The following is a 20831-nucleotide window of genomic DNA, read 5'->3' as shown; positions in this document are numbered from 1 at the left end:
AGTGAGTGAGTGTGTGGGTGCGCACATGTGTGTGTGGGTGCGCACATGTGTGTGTGGGTGCGCACGTGTGTGTGTGTGTGTGTGTGTGTGTGTGTGTGTGTGTGTGCGCGCGCGCGCGCACGTGCATGCATGTGTGCCATGGCATTCCTATGGATGACCATTTGGGTTCTGGGGATCGAAGTCAGGTTTTTAGGCTTGAAGGCTTTACCTGAAACCCATTATTTACTATGTTAGTTTAAAACAGTGATAATTAATGAAAAGGAACCCCCACAAAAAAAAATCATCAAATAATATTGCTTTAAAACAACAGAAACAAATGAGTTGGTGACAACCTGTGTTCAGAACTCTCCAACAGTATCTCAGGTCAATGACAGGGAAGGTCTAGCCTGTGTCTGGGGTCTTAAATCATTTCTTCTCCCCTGCCTGATCCCCTCTAACCCCCTCTAGTTAAGTCACACATGTCTTGACTCTTCCCTGTTTCTGCACCAGCTAGTATCTTTTCCCAGACCACACTGTCTCCAGAAACTGGCATGCTTTGCTCGCACATATAAGTTAATATTATTTTATCTTCATTCAGTTTTTGAGGAGGGAAGGATCTTTTACTTTGGATCCTACTTGAAGGAAGTACACAGTCCATCATGGCTGGAAGGCATGGCGGCAGGGGTGTGAGGTGGTTGGTCACTGCAGCCACAGTCAGGAAACCTGTGAGTATTATCTTGTGCTCTTGATCTTTACAGCATGGATGATTTTAAAGGATATTATGTCAAGTGAACTAAGCCAGCAGAGAAAGGAAAACACCACAGGATCTCACCTACTGTAGAATCTTCAACTGAAGCCAGCCTGAAATAGACAGTGATGGTTACTGGAGAGGTGGGGGATGGGGAACAAAGGGTTACAGTTTGTGGGATGAGTAAGTTCTAGAGTTCTCATGCCCAACACATGAACTAAGGTTGACCCTGTTCTGCAAAGAGGATTTGCTACAAATGTGGATTTTAGATGCCTTCACCACAGGAAAAGGTAACTGGAAGATGTTAATTTGCTTCAGGGTGGTAATCATTTTACTATGCATATGCAAATCAAAGTGCTGTTCACCGTAAATGCATGCAAAATAAACTAAAAGGAAGTTCCTTAGAATGTGAAAAGGAAAATAAAGAGGAGGACAAAAGGGAGGGAAAAGGAGAGGGAGGCAGGGAAGAAAGGAAAGAAAGAGGGAGGAAGAACTGGAAAGGAAAAGAAAAAAGAATGGAGGAAGGAAGGAGGAGAAGGAAGCAAGGTGGAGACAAGGAAGGATCTCAGGGGCATTGCACCAAACCAAAAAAGTCAACCACAACACATCCACACTATACAAACCCATTTTTTCTTTTTTATTTCATGTGTATGGGCATTTTGCATGCGTACCATGAGTGTGCCAAGTGATGCAAGAGGTTGCCAGTAGAGGACATCAAATGCCCAAGACTAGAATTACAGATGGTTGTGAGCTTCCATTTGAGTACTAGGAACCAAACCTGGAAGAACAACCAGTGATCTTAACCACCAAGCCAAATCTTTAGCCCCACAAAAACCCATTCTTAAAGTAACAAAGCTTTACAGATTCTGTAGAAAGTTTGCAAAAGTTAGTCCTGAAGGAACCTCAACTGAAAAAATGCCTTCATCAGACTGGCTTGTTGTAGGCAAGTTTGTGATTAATGGCTGATCAGGGAGGGCACAGCCCACTGTGATGGTGCCATCCTTGGGCAGGTGGTCCTGGATTGTGTAAGAAAGCAGGTTGACTAGAATTATAGTTTCCTTTGTATAGCAATGGCTCATGCAATTTAGAATTTTGTGATGGGACAGTCTTGGAAGATCTGTCATCACCATGTATCAAAATCAGCTGTTTTTTTACTTAAGAAACTTGAATCTGGTTATCTGGAAATGCAGGTACCTTCTAAAACATGTGAAATTAAATGATACTTTAATATGAAAAAAAAAAGAAAAGAAAAGAAAGAAAGCAGGCTGAGCAAGCCATGGGAAGGAAGCAAGCCAGTAAGTAGTACTTCTTCATCTCTGCTTTAGTTCCTGCTGTTAGGTTCCTGCTTGAATTCCTGTCATGACTTCCTTCAGTGATGGACTGTAACAAGAAAGTATAAACCGAATATACTCCTCCACAAATGGGGTTTGGTGTTGGTTAAGGTGGTGGCTCTTGTGGTGGCCATGCCAATGGACGAGAGTGATGGAGGAAAGTTACGAGCCATGGTTACCTTTCTAGAGCTTTATTGGGAGAGAGAGGGGGAGAGAGGGGGAGAGAGGGGGAGAGAGGGGGAGAGAGGGAGGGAGGAAGAGAGGCAGAGAGAGAGAGAGAGAGACAGAAAAACAGAGAAACAGAGAGACCGAATGGAGGGAAGAGAGTGGAAAGAGAAAAGGAACACACAGAGGGCCCACCTGCTTTTTAGGCTGGACTGCTGTCACAGGCTGATGATGTAATTAAGGACAGAATCCTTACATTTGGTCTTGGTGATCATCACAGCAATAGAAAGTATACTCGAAGAGAAGGTAATTTAATTTACTTGTTTGTTTTTTTCAAGTATGTCTCAGTCCCTGTTATATGTTATACAACATGCTAGACAAAGGAAAGCATACAGGTTGGTGATGATGAATGGTCCCTGCCTCGGGAAGATCCACAGAACTGACTTTGCAGGTCATTAGTTCCCACTGTAGTGATGGCACCATGTGAGCTATGGAAAGGAAATCAGAGACTGGTCTGAACCTATAAATACATTTTTAAAAAGGCAGAGACATTGACCTTGTGTTAATCTTCAAGGTCTGAGGACAGGATTTTTTTTTTTTTTTTTTGCTCCAATTTTATTGGACTTTGGCTCCTAACACCATTAAATATTGTCAGAAACAAGAAAAATGATGCAGGTCAATAATAATTAGAGTATCACCACATGGCTCAGGACTCAGGAGTAATAAGCCAATGGAAAGCCAGCCTCCTCTTGATAGGTGTTTAGTGAAGTTGAAAAAAGGAGGAAGAGAATCTTGCTGATGACGACACGGCAGAATCCTATAAAAGGACTGAGTCCCCATTGCAAGGAGCTATTGGTATTGCTTTGTGATTTTTTACTGAGACTCGGAAAAACTCCTGTGGCTTTCTTCTACAGGAGGGGAAACACCAGATCTGTGAAGATGGCTAAACTTGTTGACCTCAATTTGTATCCCCAGAACCCATGAAGGCTGGACCCAATCCATAAATCTCAATTTTCCCATCAGGAACTGGGAAGCAGAAGCAGAGAATTCTAGGAAGCACAAGTGCCAGGTGTACAAGTCCACAATGACAATGAGACCCTGTTTCAAACAAGGTGGAAGGTGAGAGCAGACACCCAAGATTGTTTTAGGATCTACATATACATTGTGACATTGCATACTTTTACTAAGATACACAACATAAACACATACACAGTATATAAACACACTACACACACACACACACACACATACACATACACACACACACACATAGAGAGAGAGAGAGAGAGAGAGAGAGAGAGAGAGAGAGAGAGAGAGAGAGAGAGAGAGATTGCTTTTCATAGACAAGAACCCTAGACCCAGAAAGTATCCTGTCTTAACTGGATGGATGAAGAGGAGTGGGACGTTAGACCATTTGCTCTTTTCCTTTTAAAACCTGGCTGGATTTTGAAGAGCAATAGTATATCCACACAGTCTGAGTATCTTCCACAAATTATTTATGAACTTAAAACAGTAACTTTGTAATAGAATATGATATAGAAGGCTGGCAGACACAGCCGATCCCATCATCAGAGGTGGATTTACCAGTGTCGGACAAGTGTCCTGTGACTGGTGATATAAGGCCCTGAGAAGGACACAATGTCATTTATGTGGTGGCTGCCAAGAGCAAAGAAGCAACAGGCTACCACACAGAGCTAGGCTTCAAGGCTCTACACAAAATTCAGGGCCTCCAATATTTAAAGATGTGGAGGTCGACATTGGTGGAGGGAATATTCCAGATTGAAGGACACTAGAGATGTTTAACTGCTTACCAGGATTCATGGTTCAGTGTTCAATTCTGGACTGGAGGAGCAAGAAGAACGCTGTTAAGGACACTACTGGTCCTACTGACACAATCTGGAATGGACAGTGGAGTCTGTAGTACAGGTATAGGCCACAACACAACCTGGAATGGACAGTGGAGTCTGTAGTACAGGTATAGTCCACAACACAATCTGGAATGGACAGTGGAGTCTGTAGTACAGGTATAGGCCACAACACAACCTGGAATGGACAGTGGAGTCTGTAGTACAGGTATAGTCCACAACACAATCTGGAATGGAGAGAGGAGTCTTTAGTACAGGTATAGTCCACAACACAATTCAGTTGCCCATCTTTATGAGAGCTGTTTCTGACCATATTGGGTATTATACTCTGAGTATGTAAGAAATGTCCTTGTTCTTAGGAAATATACAGGGAAATATTCATATGGAAAGTGATACAGTGCTTACAGAGCTCAAATAGTCTATTAAAGTGTGGTATGTGTGTTTGTGTGTGTGTACATGTGGTGTGTGTTTGTGTATATGTGTGTACATGTGTGTGTGTATACATGTGGTGTGTGTGTGTACATGTGTGTGTATGTGTGTGTGTGTACATGTGGTGTGTGTGTACATGTGGTGTGTGTGTGTACGTGTGTGTGTGTGTGTGTGTTGTGTGTTGTGTGTAGATGGAGAGAAAAAGATACTGACAGGATGTTAACTGATGAACATCAGAAAAAGGGCTGTGTTGGTTAGGTTTTTTGTCAGCTTGACACATTCTAGCTATCTGCAGGCAAGTCTGTGGGACTCTCTTGGTTTAATGATTAATAAGGAAGGGCCCAGCCCAATGTGGGTGGTGTCACTCCTACGCTGGTCGTCTTGAGTTCTATAAGCAAGTAAGCTAGTAAGGAGCGTTTCTTATTCCCTCCAATTCAGTTCCTGCCCCAGGTTTCTGCTTTGAGTTCCTGCTCCAACTTCCCTCTATGGCAGGCTGTGGTCCTGGCTGTGTAAGCAAATCAAATCCTTCCCTCCCCTAAGTTGCTTTTCATAATGTTTATCACAGTTACAGAAAACAAAGTAGATGAAGGAGGAAGAAAAAATCTCCTCCTCGTGCTGTTGTTTTTATTCTATTTTTTTTTCTTTTGAGAAAATGTCTCAAGTTTCCCAGGGTGTCCTGAATCTCACAAGGGTGGCCTTGAATTTCTGGGTCTCCTCTCTCCAGCTCCTGAGTGCTGGGTTATAGGAGTGCACCTCTGCATCTTTGTTGTTGCTGTTCGTTTTTGCACTGCTGAGGATGGGAGAGATGGGGCCTCAAATGGGAGATGGGGCCTCACGCATATGAGATAGCAGTCTACAAACTGAGATATAACCACAGCTTCCTTCTGTTCTTCTGCATATGTTTCCCTAACTTCAAAATTAAATCAAATTTTCAAATTTAGGAACTATGTGCTTGGCATCGAGGGCTCATGGATAGGCTTGCTTATCTGCTCTGGGTCAAATGAGGACAGACATTTTTCTCAGCTCCTGGTTCACTGAGCCCCCTTGGGTCAAATTCAACATCCTGAGTGGATAATAGCAAAAGCTGGTACACAGACTGTGAGGAGAGCTAGCAGAGGAGACTCATAACTCAGGCTGTGTATGGCCTTTGAACTAAATCCAGAAGGATGGAGAAGGCTTAGTGAAGTAGTGGATGTAGTTGGGGAGGCAGAAAGAATTTATATCTCTTTTTTTAATCACCAAGATCAGTTTTTTAGGGCCTCTGTGTCAGGAGTCTGTGTGCTATGGACTGTATCTCTGAGACCCTCTTATCCTCTGTCATTTAAAGCCTTTACCGGTGGGAGACAGTAGAGCTGGTTTCACTCTGTGTCCCCATAATGCAGAAAATGCCTAGGAGAAGCTTCTGCTGCTATTAGCCCCTCCCATTTCAGCATCTCTGGGGGTCACTATCAGTCCTCAGTCCTGGGATAACAGTGACTTCCCACAACTGTCAGTCACAAGCAAGTTCCCAGCCACTGCTGATGTCTCAACTGCTCACTTTGTGGAAAATAATGTCTCATTGGATTATTTTCAGTCAAACTTGAACTGTGACTTGTGTTTCTTGATTGGAGTCTTCTAATACACAGATTTGGCTCAAACAAAGAAGATGAGGAAATGGTAGGAGATAAGGCTTGCACAGGCAGGGCAGGGGCTGGACCAAGAGGCCAGCTTCACCTTCTGTCCTGTGCTTTCAACAGCCCAGACCTTACAGCCAAGACAGCACTTGGTAGGGGAGAGACCTGAGCTGTGTGACCTTGGTGGGAGACTTCATTTGCCTGGCCTGCTTCCTCATTTATAGAAAAAGATTAACCTCACGGGGTTAATGTGAGGCACTGATGGGCAGAGAGCAGGCTCACCTCCATTCATGGCTGTAACTCTGTGTCTGAGAGCCTCCATCTTCAGTGCTTCTGACTGTGACAGCCCCTGCTGGCCTCTCCCTCCTCTGAAGGTCTGCCAGGTATAAGTCCTAATCCAGAATTAATTATCCATCATGTCTGTTTCATGTGTGAATCTGCATGTTGGTTTGTTACAATTCTCCAACTAAATTTTAAACTATTTCCAAAAGAACAGTGCCTTTCATGCTGCTGAGCCACTGGGAAATCCTTAGGACTGACTGGTTGGTAAATGAAGATGAGTGATTTTTTGAGTATTGAGCTTAGTTCTTCATACTTGCTTGACCTCTCCACCCCTTTTGGAATACTAATGTAAAACTAGAACCAGTGAAAATTCTTTCCTTCTTTTATTTAGTCATTCAAATATACATTTCAACACTTAATGTGTTGGTAACTATTGGTTGATACTTTAGATCTGTTTCATTAACTAAAATCATTTAGAAAAGAGAAATCTGGATTGGGTAAATATTATCTAAATTAACCAACATTTTTGATCCAAGAGTGATGGTGCTCACCTTAAATGCCAACACTCATGAGGCTAGGGAAGGATGTTTGTAAGTTCAAGACCAGCCTGGAATATACTACAAGACAATGTAAAAGGATAACAACATGTGTGCACCAATAAAGGGGGCTAGACAAGGTTGTGATGAGAAGTAAGATGGTGCTTCAATTTTTGGCATAGCAGCTTTTCTCTGTGAGTGGGTGTATTTGCACAAAAGGTCCACCTCTGTGATTGGGTGTATTTACACAGAAAATCCCTCTCTGTGACTGGGTGTATTTACACAGATGGTTTCTCTCTGTGATTGGGTGTTTTTGGTAGAAGGTCTCTCTCTCTCTCTGTGTGATTGGGTGTATTTGATAGGTCCCTCTCTGTGATTGGGTGTATTTACACAGAAAAATCCCTCTCTGTGATTGGGTGTATTTGCACAAAAGGTCCCTCTCTGTTATTGGGTGTATTTACACAGATGGTTTCTCTCTGTGATTGGGTGAATTTACACAGATGGTTTCTCTTTGTGATTGGGTGTATTTGGTAGAAGGTCACTCTCTGTGATTGGGTGTATTTGGTAGAAGGTCACTCTCTGTGATTGGGTGTATTTGATAGGTCTCTCTCTGTGATTGGGTGTATTTGATAGGTCCCTCTCTGTGATTGGGTGTATTTGCAAAGAAGGCCCCTTTCTGTGATTGGGTAGATTTACATAGAAGCCCCTCTCTATGCTTACAGGAATTTGAGCTTACATAAGGACCTCACTGTGCTTAAGCAAATTTGCTCCTTCTACTGTTTCTCCATCACTTTATTTTTTTGATCTTCTGTCCATTGTAGCATAGGACTTTTCCATTGTACAAAAATTTCTATAAAGAGAAATGAGTTTATCTTAAAATGAATAGAATTAGTAGCTACATTATCATAGCACTTGGTAATTTTCTCATATTGTCTCATTTTTGGTCAGTGCTCAGGGAACTGAGGTGGTCACTGAATGTGAAGATGATCCCTCACAAGCCAGTGCAGAAGCAGAAGGCACATCGAAGTTCCTGCGTTCCCGTTGCCTGATGGCCATTCATACCACCCTAGATGCAGCCTGGTTTTCATAATTTTCCTAGATAAGAAAATGAGAAATCTAAAACTTTGGCTCAGACTCCTGATTGGCTTGGCACATGCACAATAATTACTACAAATCAGTGAAATATCACCTACCTCACTCCTTCTCATGCTGAAGGCACCCAGTGAAGAAGTGCCTTAAACCTGAAGTCACTCTGGACTCCAGAAACAGTAAATTCTGCAGGACTGAACCATCCCAAGATGAGAACAATTATCTATGGCAGAGATGCCACATTCAGGGACAGATCATCTCCAAGGAACCAGATTTGTCCCCTTTGGTGATGACACTGATTTTTAGATGAACAGTTTCTCAGGCCATTTTGCATCAGAGATGAAACAAGTAGACCACATTTGGACCACATTTGGACCAGGATTTCTGAGTTGTGCAAACCTTTTGCCACAAGCCCCAGTTCTTCTACTTAAATCTAAAGCCCTTGTAAGAACCCTGGAGATGAACTCGGGCACCAGGGGTCTTTGTTTGTTCCTCTTCCCAGCCCTTGATTAAGTATCTTCTCTCTGCTTTCACCTTCACTTACCTCTAATTGGCTTATTGGGATGGAGGCCAATCTTAGCGTGTTGGGGCTCCAAGAGGTGTGGCTTCTGCCCTAGGTGACTGGATACAGGATGACAAGAAGTACTGGGACTGAGCTTGTCTTATGGATAGCCTTAGCTAGGGAATGATGCAGATGCTCTGGTGTGGGTTAGAATGTAAAGGAAGGAGGCTAGGGAAGGGGGTGATGGAGACTGGCAGTTTCTCTAGCAGTGAAAACTTAAACCCACGTGTTGCCCAACACATCATGAGAGGATCTGATGTGGGAATTGTATTTCACAGAGTGGGAAAAGTAGACTTACTTCATGAAGATGGTCAGTTTTGCAGAGACAGGAAGGGCCTCTGAGGAGTCATCAGGGAGTCAGTTTGTGCTCCCCAGCCTCTCCACCTATGCCCCTGCTTCCCGTGATGGCAGAAGGGTGTGTCTTTTGTTCCAAGGATTGTTTGTGCTTCAGTGTACAGCATGTCAAGTGATGTGCTTGGTCAAGGTGGGCTTGGGGAATGCAGAATCTGAACTTTGACTGTTTTACAAGATGGTGTGTGGTGATATTGTTTTTACCCAAATATTGTGCACGCTAATAAACTTATCTGGGGTCAGAGAACAGAACAGCCACTAGATACAGAGGCCAGAAAATGGTGGCACACATGCCTTTAATCCTGTCACTTGGGAGGCAGAGATCCATCTGGATCTCTGTGAGTTCAAAGCCACACTGGAAACAGTCAGGCATGGTGACACATGCCTTTAATCCCAAGAAGTGAGCCTTTAATCCCAGGAAGTGAGGGCAGAAAGCAGAAAGGTATATAAGGTGTGAAAACCAGGAACTAGAGCTGGTTAAGATTTTAGGCTTTGAGTAGCAGTTCAGCTGAGATCCATTCTGAATGAGGACTCAGAAGTTTCCAGTCTGAGGAAACAGGATCAGCTGAGGAACTATTGAGGTGAGAAAGCTGTAGCTTGTTCTGCTTCTCTGATCTTCTGGCATTCACCTAATACCTGGCTTCAGGTTTGATTTTATTAATATTTTTGGTTGTGAGCCTAGCCTTTAATGGCTGAGCCATCTCTCCAGCCCTTGATTTTATTAATAAGACCTGTTAAGATTCCTGCTACATCTGGCACCTAACATATGTGGTACGAATTCTCGAAAAATTGCAGGCCCCAGCTCAGAACTGAGCTACAAATTGCCGGTTGTGGTAGAGTATACTGGTTAGATTTACTGAAGGAGGCAGAGGCAGGAGGATCCCAAGTTTGAGGCCAGCCTAGGAAGCTTGCTAAGGAGAAGCTGTCGCTGGGGCCAAGCCACAAACAGTGTTGGGACCATGGAGGCAGTGGCTGCTGCTCCGAGTTGCAGGCTGCTTCTCATCGTGTTGGTGACTGTGGTGCTGCTGCTACCTGGGACAAAGGGTTTACTACAGCTTGTTCAGAGAAGAATTGCCCGGACTGTCATGTTACAAGAAAGCATCAGCAAAGGTCAGTTTGCAAAAGTTTTGCGAGACAAATGGTGGGGAGAAGAAATTGCTGTGAAGATTTTCTCTTCTAGGGAAGAATGTTCATGGTTCCAAGAGACAGACATTTATCAGACTGTGATTGCTCTAAGCCACAGAAAAGGCGCTCACTCTCTCTCTCTCTCTCTCTCTCTCTCTCTCTCTCTCTCTCTCTCTCTCTCTAAAGGGAACCATGACTACCCCTAACAGCAACTTTGAAATCTTCAATAGGATGACAGAACCCCACAAAGATGATTCTACATGGACTATGGTAAAGCCATTAAACTGACTGACACCATGGAAAGATCGACTTTGGACTACAAACTACTCAGGACAATTTCAAAATGGCTAGCTGAGATGATCCAGCCTGATAGACTACTTGAACAAGGACTTGAAAAAAGCCCTGCTCTTTATCATTATGCAGCAACTGGACAAATGATACAGGACTTGACAATTAACCCAAAAATTTTCCTTTCAGGATCCCCTAAAGATGCTTTCATGCCCAGAAAGCAGGAAGCAATTTTAAGAAAACGATGCCCACATTCCTAAGAAGTGGAATGGGAGGTTTTTGATTGTTTAATGAGTTATGGATATTGTCATTGTTTATGATAGTTGGTTACAAGTTGTTAATTGTCAATGGTCAGGAAAAAAGCTGAACAAGGAGATTAGATTCAGAGTTTTTGTTTAAAAAAGAAAATATAGATATGAGGTAGATCATTGAATCTACTCTGAGAAAAAAGATAAAGAAATAATAGGATAAATGGGTAGATCATTGAATCTACTCTAAAAAGAAAAAGGGGAAGATATAAAAATGACAAAAGATAGATTATTGAATCCATTATGAAAAGAAAAAAGAGAATATGGATATGATAAGATAAAAAGGGAGATTTTGAATTTACTTTTAAAAAGGAACTACTTGTTTTAAATAGGATAAGTAATGAAAATTTTTTGTCTGAGTTTATCAAATGATACTGGACTGGACATAGTTAATGTATATAATGGAATTTTTTGTCTGAATTTCTCAAATGTTAATGGACTAGACATCATTAATGTAATTCTTGACTGTATATATTATACATACTTATTGGATATAGTTTTTCTTATATTAGTTTTAAGCTTTTTTAAATTTTAGACAAAAAAGGGGAAATGAGGTGATATTGTTTTTACCCAAATATTGTGCACGCTAAATAAACTTATCTGGGGTCAGAGAACAGAACAGCCACTAGATACAGAGGCCAGAAAATGGTGGCACACACACCTTTAATTCTACCACTTGGGAGGCAGAAATCTATCTAGATCTCTGTGAGTTCAAAGCCACACTGGAAACAGTCAGGCATGGTGACACATGCCTTTAATCCCAAGAAGTGAGCCTTTAATCCCAGGAAGTGAGGGCAGAAAGCAGAAAAGTATATAAGGCGTGAAGACTAGAAACTAGAAGCATTTGGCTGGTTAAGCTTTCAGGCTCTTGAGCAGCAGTTCAGCTGAGATCCATTTGGATGAGGACTCAGAGGCTTCTAGTCTGAGGAAACAGGATCAGCTGAGGGACTGTTGAGGTGAGGAAGCTGTGGCTTGTTCTGCTTCTCTGATCTTCCAGTGTTCACCCTAATACCTGGCTTCAGGTTTGATTTTATTAATAAGACCTGTTAAGATTTCTGCTACAATGGTGGCACAAGAGATTTAGACTGCAGTTGGGGAGACAGAAACTCCCTCTGTTTCCTCCAGCCAATTTGGCTTCAGTCCTCAGTGACAAGACATGCCTGGTGGCTTCAGCTGGTTTGTTGTCATGGAAGCCTAACCACTTCTGAACATGGAAGTACATGTGACTCTTAGGGGAATGAGTACTGATTATAGTTATGGAGACATTTGTACATTTTCACCCACAAAGTTTACAATATAAAGGCCGCTGTGAAGACAATCTGAGCTTCCTAAAATAAACTGTGTAGAGGCATATATACATGTGTTCACAAGTATGTTTGCAGAGGTAGTGGGGCACTGCTGTGGGAAGCCATTTTCCTGGGTAATAAGTCTTAAGTAAAAGCAAGTATTTGCTTTTGTAAACATTAACGTGCTGACACACCAGTTCTGTCCTGCTTGTTGGAGAGAGGGGAGATGGAGCAGGCTAAGGTCAGGTTCCTTTGGATTTCCCAAAGGGAAGTTAATTCTTGTGTTTTACAGTGAGAGTTTACGACTTCTAGTTTCCACTTGAGGAGTTTCCCTCCCTCAGTCCCTTGATACTTCTGTTTACTTTGAAAACTGCCTGGTGGGCTCAGGGCTATTCCCATTCAGTTGTGTTTCTTGCCCTTAGTAAAGTGCCCAAGCTGGTCTGTTCCCAGATTTCCTTCAGGGCATGTTTACTGAACCCATGCATGACTGAGACCACAGTGATCAGAGAGGACCAACTCCAGAAAGCTGATGTCTGACCTACATACACATGCCATATATATGCTTACACTCGCTCACACACACACATCATACACACACAATAATAAATAACTTTCAAATACTCAACACTATCAAAGTGTAAGTCACACTCAGTCTCATAGCATCTAGGTGGCTCACCTCACACGAGGGACCCCTGGGTTATATGTGGCTCCATCCTGCCCTCCCTTCCTTCCGGAGCCAGACTTCCCTCTGTCCACAAAGAGGCAGGAGCAGTGGATGACAAACGCAAAAGGTTTGCAGGATTTTTCCTTCCACATAAGTATCAGAGGCAAGAATGTAGCTGGGCTGTCTGTAGAGTCCCCAAAGATGTGCTGCCTTCACAGAAGCTCACTTGACCGCTGCTGACAGATGCTGGAGTTCACTTGTTTCACAAAATGACTTGTCTGCCTTCTAGTGTTCTTGAGCTGGGCGACCTTGTTTAATAACTTTTTCTAGCAGAGAACTGTTTGTAGTGGTACTGAAGAGATTTCATCCTTGGTCTGTTAACATGTTAATGTTCTTAGTGACTGCTTGCCTGCACTCACAGCAGCAGCCCAGAGGCTGAATACATGTCTCCTGCATGGGAAGCGTGAGTGAATCTCTAGGACCATGTTGAAGGCTTCAGCTCCTGTTGTTCTTCCTGTGTTCAGGATTTGAGTGAAGGGCTCTGAGGGAAAAAGAAAGGGGGAATAGGACACAGTGTGACACAGCAAGGTCACAAGCCCAGGATTCCATAACAAAATGCCACAGGCTGGTGCTTGAGTAGTGGTAATGTTTTCTTGCACTTCTGAAGGATGGAAATCCAAGACCAAGGTGCTGTCTAGGTTGGTTGTTGGTGAGAATTCCTAGCTTGAGGATGGCTGGCTTCTGTTTTCTGTGTCTTCATGTAGATGCTTGTCCGTGTCCATAAGACAGAAAGACCTCTGCGGCCTCTTACTCCTTTTTAAAGATGTGTATTTTCTCAGTTTAGGGTCCCACTCTCATACCTTCATCTAACATTCATTTTCTCCCTAAATATCTCTAAATGACAGTCACGTAGAGTTAGAGGACTTTTATACAGGCACGGTCTAGTCTGTAAAAGTCACTATTAATTTTTTAATGAATAAATATTAATTCAAACAATTTTATATAAACCAGATAATTCCCCTAACAAAGATCATTTCTATAACAGTAATTTATTCTAATTCCCCCCTTATATGGCAACTCCAGTACTTGTTATAATTTCCTCCTTTGATTTTTCTATATAGATACAGTATATCTGTATAATGCAGTATATATATGTGTGTGTATGTATAAACACATCTAAATATGCAACACAGATACAAAGAAATACTTATATTTAAATATATTTGTGTATCTGTGATATATGTTTATTATATGTCTATATCTACACACAGCAGATAATTCTATTGATAAATAGAATTATGAAATGTGTTTATAAAATGAAATTTAAAGCTACTTCTCTCATTTTTATGTACCAGTGTGTCGAGGTTGATTCAGGACTCCTCCAGCTCAAACTATCCAACTGTTGTCGTCCCTTCTATATACTCATCAAATTGCTTGACTTCTCCCTCCCTCTCCCCCCTCCCCTCTCTGCCCTCCTACCTCCTGCTCTCCCCTCCCTGCCCTCTCACCTCCCCCCTCCCCTCTCTGCCCTCCTACCTCCTGCTCTCCCCTCCCTGCCCTCCCTCCTCCCCTCTCTGCCCTCCCCCTCCCTCCTCCCCTCTCTGCCCTTCCCCTCCCTCCTCCCCTTCTCTGCCCTCCACCTCCCCCTCCCCTCTCTGCCCTCCCCTCATCTCTCTCCCTCTCCTGTCCTCTCTCTGCCCTCCCCCTCCCTCCTCCCCTCTCTGCCCTTCCCCTCCCTCCTCCCCTCTCTGCCCTCTCACCTCCCCCCTCCCCTCTCTGCCCTCCCCCTCACTCCTCCCCTCTCTGTCCTCTCACCTCCCCTCTCTTCCCTCCTCCCTCCCCTCTCTGCCCTCTCCCCTCCCCCCTCCCCTCTCTGCCCTCCTCCCTCCCCTCTCTGCCCTCCTCCCTCCCCTCTCTGCCCTCTCACCTCCCCCCTCCCCTCTCTGCCCTCCCCCTCCCTCCTCCCCTCTCTGCTCTTCCCCTCCCTCCTCCCCTCTCTGCCCTCTCACCTCCCCCCTCCCCTCTCTGCCCTCCCCTTCACTCCTCCCCTCCCTGCCCTCTTACCTCCCCCCTCCCCTCCCTGCCCTCCCACCTTCTCCCTCCCATCTCGGGTCACTTGTTCTCACCTGGCAGACTAAACTGCCTTCCCACAGACTCTGGCAGGCACTGACTTTTCTCTCCCAGTGTTATCTAAGATGCTGTGGGGAGGAAAGAAAATGGAAGTTGACAGAACACATATGCAATTGTCTACCATTTCTTACTCTGTCCCCACTGACACCAACCACCCTGCCCAGCCGATTCAAACCCTGTCTGTGGCTTTCCTGTGAGTTATTTCACAGGACTGCTGGGATGAAATTCTGGAGATACCCTATTGTTTGTATTAATAACTCCCAGATTCTGCACCAAATGGGAAGGTATGCCAAAGACTATCAAAATCACAGCCCTTGGGAGCTCTGAGTGTGTCTTTTGAAGATGTATTTGTTAGATATGGCATTTTGCTCTGATAATTTGTGTGTGTGTGTGTGTGTGTGTGTGTGTGTGTGTGTATGAAAGCTACAGTTAACCATCTGAGAAATACAAGGACAGGTGACTATCTCAGAGTGTGGTTCTTCCAATCGTGTATGTGGCCCATCCTTTGTTGTTTGGGGAGACAGCAGTGAGTGTGTGTTCACACTGTCCTTTGCTTTCATCGAGGGGAGTGTGTTTTCCTGCCTTTACTGTCATCTTGAGCCTTGTTTGGAGGGCAGAAGAATGCTTAGGTCATGTTTAGTTTTTATAGCCTCATTTAGTGAAAATGGATCCTTTGGGCCCCGTCTATGCCCATTGCCTAAATTTAAAGTTCCTTTTCTTGCAGGTGGCTTAATTTATATTTGTTGATGGCGCAATGAATGCAAATAACCACATGGGTGACCTTTCGGAGGCTGCGAGAGCCAAACCAGTTATGCGAATGACTTGAATTCAGAAAAGCTTTTGGACATATTTTTAGCATTTCTACAAATACTCTTTTCTTGTTTTTGGAAGTGTATAGAAAGCTCATCCATGGTGAGTAGTCCAATATTTCAACACTAACACTATGGTAAAAGGAAAGCTGGGCAGAGCAAGAGACACAAGTGGATCACACAAGGGAATTATGGGATGAATACATTTTATCACATGCCTTCATATTCCTGGCAGATGCACACCTATGCCTCAAATCAGAATATTACTAAAGTGAATAGGGAGTGATGGAAGACAGAAATAAATCATTTTTCACTACCTCAGATCTTTCTCTTCCAAATTACCTTCAACTGCAGCTAATTATGAAGTCAGGTCTGAGCCTATTTACCACAGAATGGCAGACTTTGGGTTTCTGCAGGATTGTTTAATTGAGTTTGGCTCGTGGAGACAGGATGTCACTATGCAGTTCAGAATGACCTTCCACTCAAGACCTCCTACCTCAGTCTCAGAAGGGCTGAGGTTATAGGGAAGCATTTTACCTCTCAGTGTGACTGAAACACCACTGCAAACAGTTGTATTCCTTAGAATAAAGGGTCTGTTGGAAATCTAGTGATGATGGCTACAGAGGTTGCCACACCAGCAAAAGGAACAGAGTTCAGATTCCCAGAGTCCACAAAAGTGAGAGTTGGGTATTGTGGCTTGCCTTCAATTCTAGCCTAGGAAAACAGCAACAAGCAATCCTGAAGTAAGCTGGCTAACTAGCCAGGTTAGCTGTATTAGTAAGCCCTGGGTTTGGTTGAGAGACTTGCTTCAAAGAACAAGGTTGAGGCCAATGGAGATACTTGACAATCAACCTCAGGCCTTCATAGCATGTGTACACATACACACATACACATACACATACACATACACACACACACACACACACATACACACACTGTGCGCACACACACAGTGTGCACACACATGCAGACACATCAAACACAACACTCCAGAAGATAAAAGGTTCTAATAATGAAAGAGATCCTTTGTCTAAAAGCACAGTAGAAGTTACACAACCCTCAAATCTTTACTCAATTCTATCAAAAGGTTAATTTCATTAATCTACATATTTGAACTACTAAGATTTCTTTCAGACATTAGTATCTCTCACTTTAAAATAAGCTTGAGAAATAGGAAAGATTTCCTCTGTGTTTTCAGGAGGAAAAGGACAAACTGAAGATGACCCACTCATTTTAGTCCTGGACAGTGCTGTTGAGAGCTGAACACTAGTCTTTCTTCCCTGCTCCCCATGGTAGAAGGCAGGTTCTCAGCCTTCACCAAGTGCCTCTCAATCAAATGAGGGTCCACTTCATTCATAGAGCTCTTGCCCAGTTCTCTAGAATCTTCCATGGCTACTGGGGTTTTCTTTTATCTGCCACTTTGTCATGGAGACCAATCTTCCATGTTATTTCAGTGCTCCTGATTCTCTATGAGTGTCCCACCTTTACTCCAGGCTCACAGGGTGGGGACTTTAGGCTCCATTGGCAGATTAAAGTCTAAAAGTCTGATCTTTAAGGTTCAGCCAAGCTGGCTTTCAGTTGAACTGTCTTGGACTATCTTTGTGCCTGCAGACTTCTGTCCATGTGGTACTCTGTGCATCTCCTGAGCATGACCCCTCCATTGTAACTTTTTGATTTGCAAAGTGATTCAAGCACTTTCACTATATTTAACTGTACTCTGTAACATAATAAATATATTATTTTAATTGGAAGAAAACCCACAATATTCTAGACTTTTTAGAAGGTAGTGTGACCACTTTATCAGGAAGTCTCTAGAATTAATGGAAATGTTAGCACCTTCTCTGGTTATTTCACCATGATTTGGGGTTGATGAGAAGCAGGGACCTTTAAGTTGTCCAAGGTTAACAAAAGATAAACCTGCTCTTCCTCCTCCTTCTTGGAGAATCAAGCATAGGGACTCAGTACTCTATCACTGAGATGTATTCCCAGCCCATGAACAGAGAGCTTTATCTGGTATCTCTTGGGACATAACTGATTGAAAACATTCAGAAGGATGACAAGAATGATGTGGGGTGGTGGGGGCAGAGGTAGCTACTATAAGAAGAGAAAAATGACAAAATATCATATAATAACTGTAAGAGACAGCTTTGAATCAGAGGTCATAAGCTACTGATTAAATTGGACATGAAATAAGCACTAAATTTGGTTGATGCTACTAAAAGTTCTGATTGCATAGTATAGCAAGAAAAGGAAAGAAAATATACTGATTCTAGAAAAAGAAGACATCACATAATTTGCATACAGCAGGATTAAGGAAGTCAAAAGGAATCTAGAAAACACATTTAATGATTCTGTTACCCTAGCAATGTTGCAAGACAGAATTAATAAGCAAAAATCAATTTGATTTTCATAAGGTAGCAATTAACATTTAGAAACAAGCAGAAGACAGTAAATGATTACCATTGCAACAACAATGATTACAATTGCAACACACATTGAAATATACAAGTGTACATTTAATGAAATACATGTATGATCATTGTGCTAAAAAGTTACAAAAGACAGGTAGTGGTGGCGCAGGCATTTAATCCAGCACTTGGGAGGCAGAGGCAGGCAGATGTTTGTGAGTGCGAGGCCAGCCTGGGCTACCAAGTGAGTTACAGGAAAGGCACAAAAGCTACACAGAGAAACCCTGTCTTGAAAGACAAAAAAAAAAAAAAAGGTTACAAAAAAAATCCTGCTGAAATAAATAAAAGCAATCAGGAGTAAACAGAGGCATACACCCAGTCCAGAGACAAGATGGTGAGTTTAACTCTTCCCTGATTGATCTGTAAGTTAAACATGTTCTTGTTAAAATAGGCTTCTTTGTAGGTGTAGACAACTTGTTTCTAAATTATATAGAAGTGAATGAAAGTAGAAGAGCCAATCTAATGTGATAAGTTTATTGTGGAAGAATCACGGCTTCCAGGTTTGGGGTTTCTGCAGCCCAGTAGCTGTAATCATCATTGGTGCTGACACAGGGATGGTCACTTACTTGCCATGCAGAGACTCCAGAAGTGTAACAGTAAACAGAGAGACAACTGATTCTTCACAAATATGTAAAACCAGCTCAACAAAAGAGACAGTCTTTTGAAAAAAACAAACATCTCAGAAACTTAAAACCTAAATCTTATACTTTATGCAGACAATAGCTTTAAGGAAGTCATAGATACAAATATGTGTAGATGGGTTTTTCTTTGGACCACCAGCTCACAAAAAATGACACAGAGACATATTACTAATTATGAAAGCTCAGCCTTATCTTAGGCTTGTTCCTAACTAATTTTTATAACTTAAATTAACCTACATTTTATCTTTTATGTGGCTCCATTACATTTATTCTCTACTGCCCATCCTGCTTCCTCTGTGTCTGGCTGGTGACTCCACCGTTCTTCCTCTCTGAGTCCTCTCTGTACCAAGAAGTACAGAAGTACTGCCTAGCCTCTTCCTCCCTAGCTATTGGCCATTCAGCTATTTATTAAACTAATCACAGTGACATATCTTCACACAGCATAAAGAACTATTCCACCCCATTTTCCCCTTTTTGTCTAAATAAAGTGGAAAAGTTTTTACTCTAACATAATAAAACTATAAAGAATAATAACAATTATCAGATAAAAATTACATTCACAATATCCAGTCCATTTGTATTTGTCATATTCAGAGAAAATACTCTATTATTTATCTTATCTTGATGAACTTAAAGTTTTATACCTAGTTTACTTTCTATCATGACTAAGGAAAACTGTAACTATAACTATCTAGCATTCAATTCCATCAGATACCTGAGAAATATATAATATTACCTGAGTAAACAGTAAGTGCAAAGCAAGCAACTTCCAAAACTATGAGAAATCACAGGAAGAGCTGGCTGCCTGGACAGTCACCCAAGTTTCTTCTGTAATTTTGGGGCATCCATTTTCAGCCTATGGGTCTAGAATACCTTATAGACTTTTCTATGAAGCAGGAATTCTGAACTACTGTTCCATCCTGTCTTGGCAAAGTTTGACAGTCTTATTCCTATGTGTCCAGCTTGTCCAGTTTGTGCAGTATACTGTCATCAGTCAAGGCAAGGGCGGTTTCTTGTACAAATGGTTGGCTTTTGTCACAAAGAAAGCAAACTCCATATGGAGGTTCTTCAGTACCCATCATCCTTTTATAAAGTAGATTGGTGCTGCCAGGATCAGACATGTCTAACTGTCATGAAAAGTCTTATGTTATTAAAACATTTTTAAATGCCATTTTCTATAGGTCTTTGAAGCATTTGAAGATCACCTATCCAGCTAAAATATATCTTTGTATGACCTTAAAACATACGTAAACTGAATATAAGTTTGATTGTTATAGATGGCTAGCTACTAACTTGTCTTTCTTTATTATTCTAAATAGGTTTCAAGGTCTAAAACTTTACATTGCATTTTTAAATGAGCTGCATAGGTACTATACTTTAAACGAGAGTAGAAACACATATTCACTATAACAAAAATAACTTTAAATTTGTATCAATATACAAAAATCCATACAAATATAGAATATTTGAGACTTGTGGTTGTTTCAAAGTAGACTCAACAACCCACCCTTTATTCCCATCATTTCTATACTATATCCTCCTTTTTCCCTTCAGAAAGAGACCCCTGAATCTAACCTCCTTTGTTTAGCTTTTTCTCTAACCATGACCAGTAACAATTTGTAAACACCCCCCCTAAATGATGACAAGCCATTTATAACCCACTGAATGACCAAAAACCACCTACCCCACCTCTTGGGAACGTGGGCATTGTGTTCTTTAGACTGCTTCCTATTGTCTGTGGATGATGGCATCTTTAGGGAACCCTGAAAAAATTGAGATAATGGTCAAGTCCTAGAAAAACTAGCCATAACATTTGTTGTCAAGTCTCTGTGCAATGGAAAATTGCAAGGCTTATCTGAGGTCCTGGCTAGGATAGTCTGTGATTTTGGACCATCTCAGCCTACAGAATTGGAGCTGTTCTGGTTGTAGAACTCTGGGGAAGCTACAGTGGGGGCACTCTGATAGGCCAGATCGCCCGGGCCACCCATTTTCTTTGTTATCTGATTCTCTTGCTCTGAAAACACACTAACATACATATCTTCATTAACACAAGTATGTACTGGGCAGTATACACAAGCTAGGCAAAGATGAATTTTTTTGTTTTATGTTTGAGCAGATAAAATATATATCACCTGTCTTGTAGTTTTTCTAGGTTTATTTCT

This window comes from Onychomys torridus, chromosome 11 (assembly GCF_903995425.1).
Source record: "Onychomys torridus chromosome 11, mOncTor1.1, whole genome shotgun sequence".
NCBI classification, from domain to species: Eukaryota; Metazoa; Chordata; class Mammalia; order Rodentia; family Cricetidae; genus Onychomys; species Onychomys torridus.
This window is presented reverse-complemented; position numbering follows the sequence as displayed.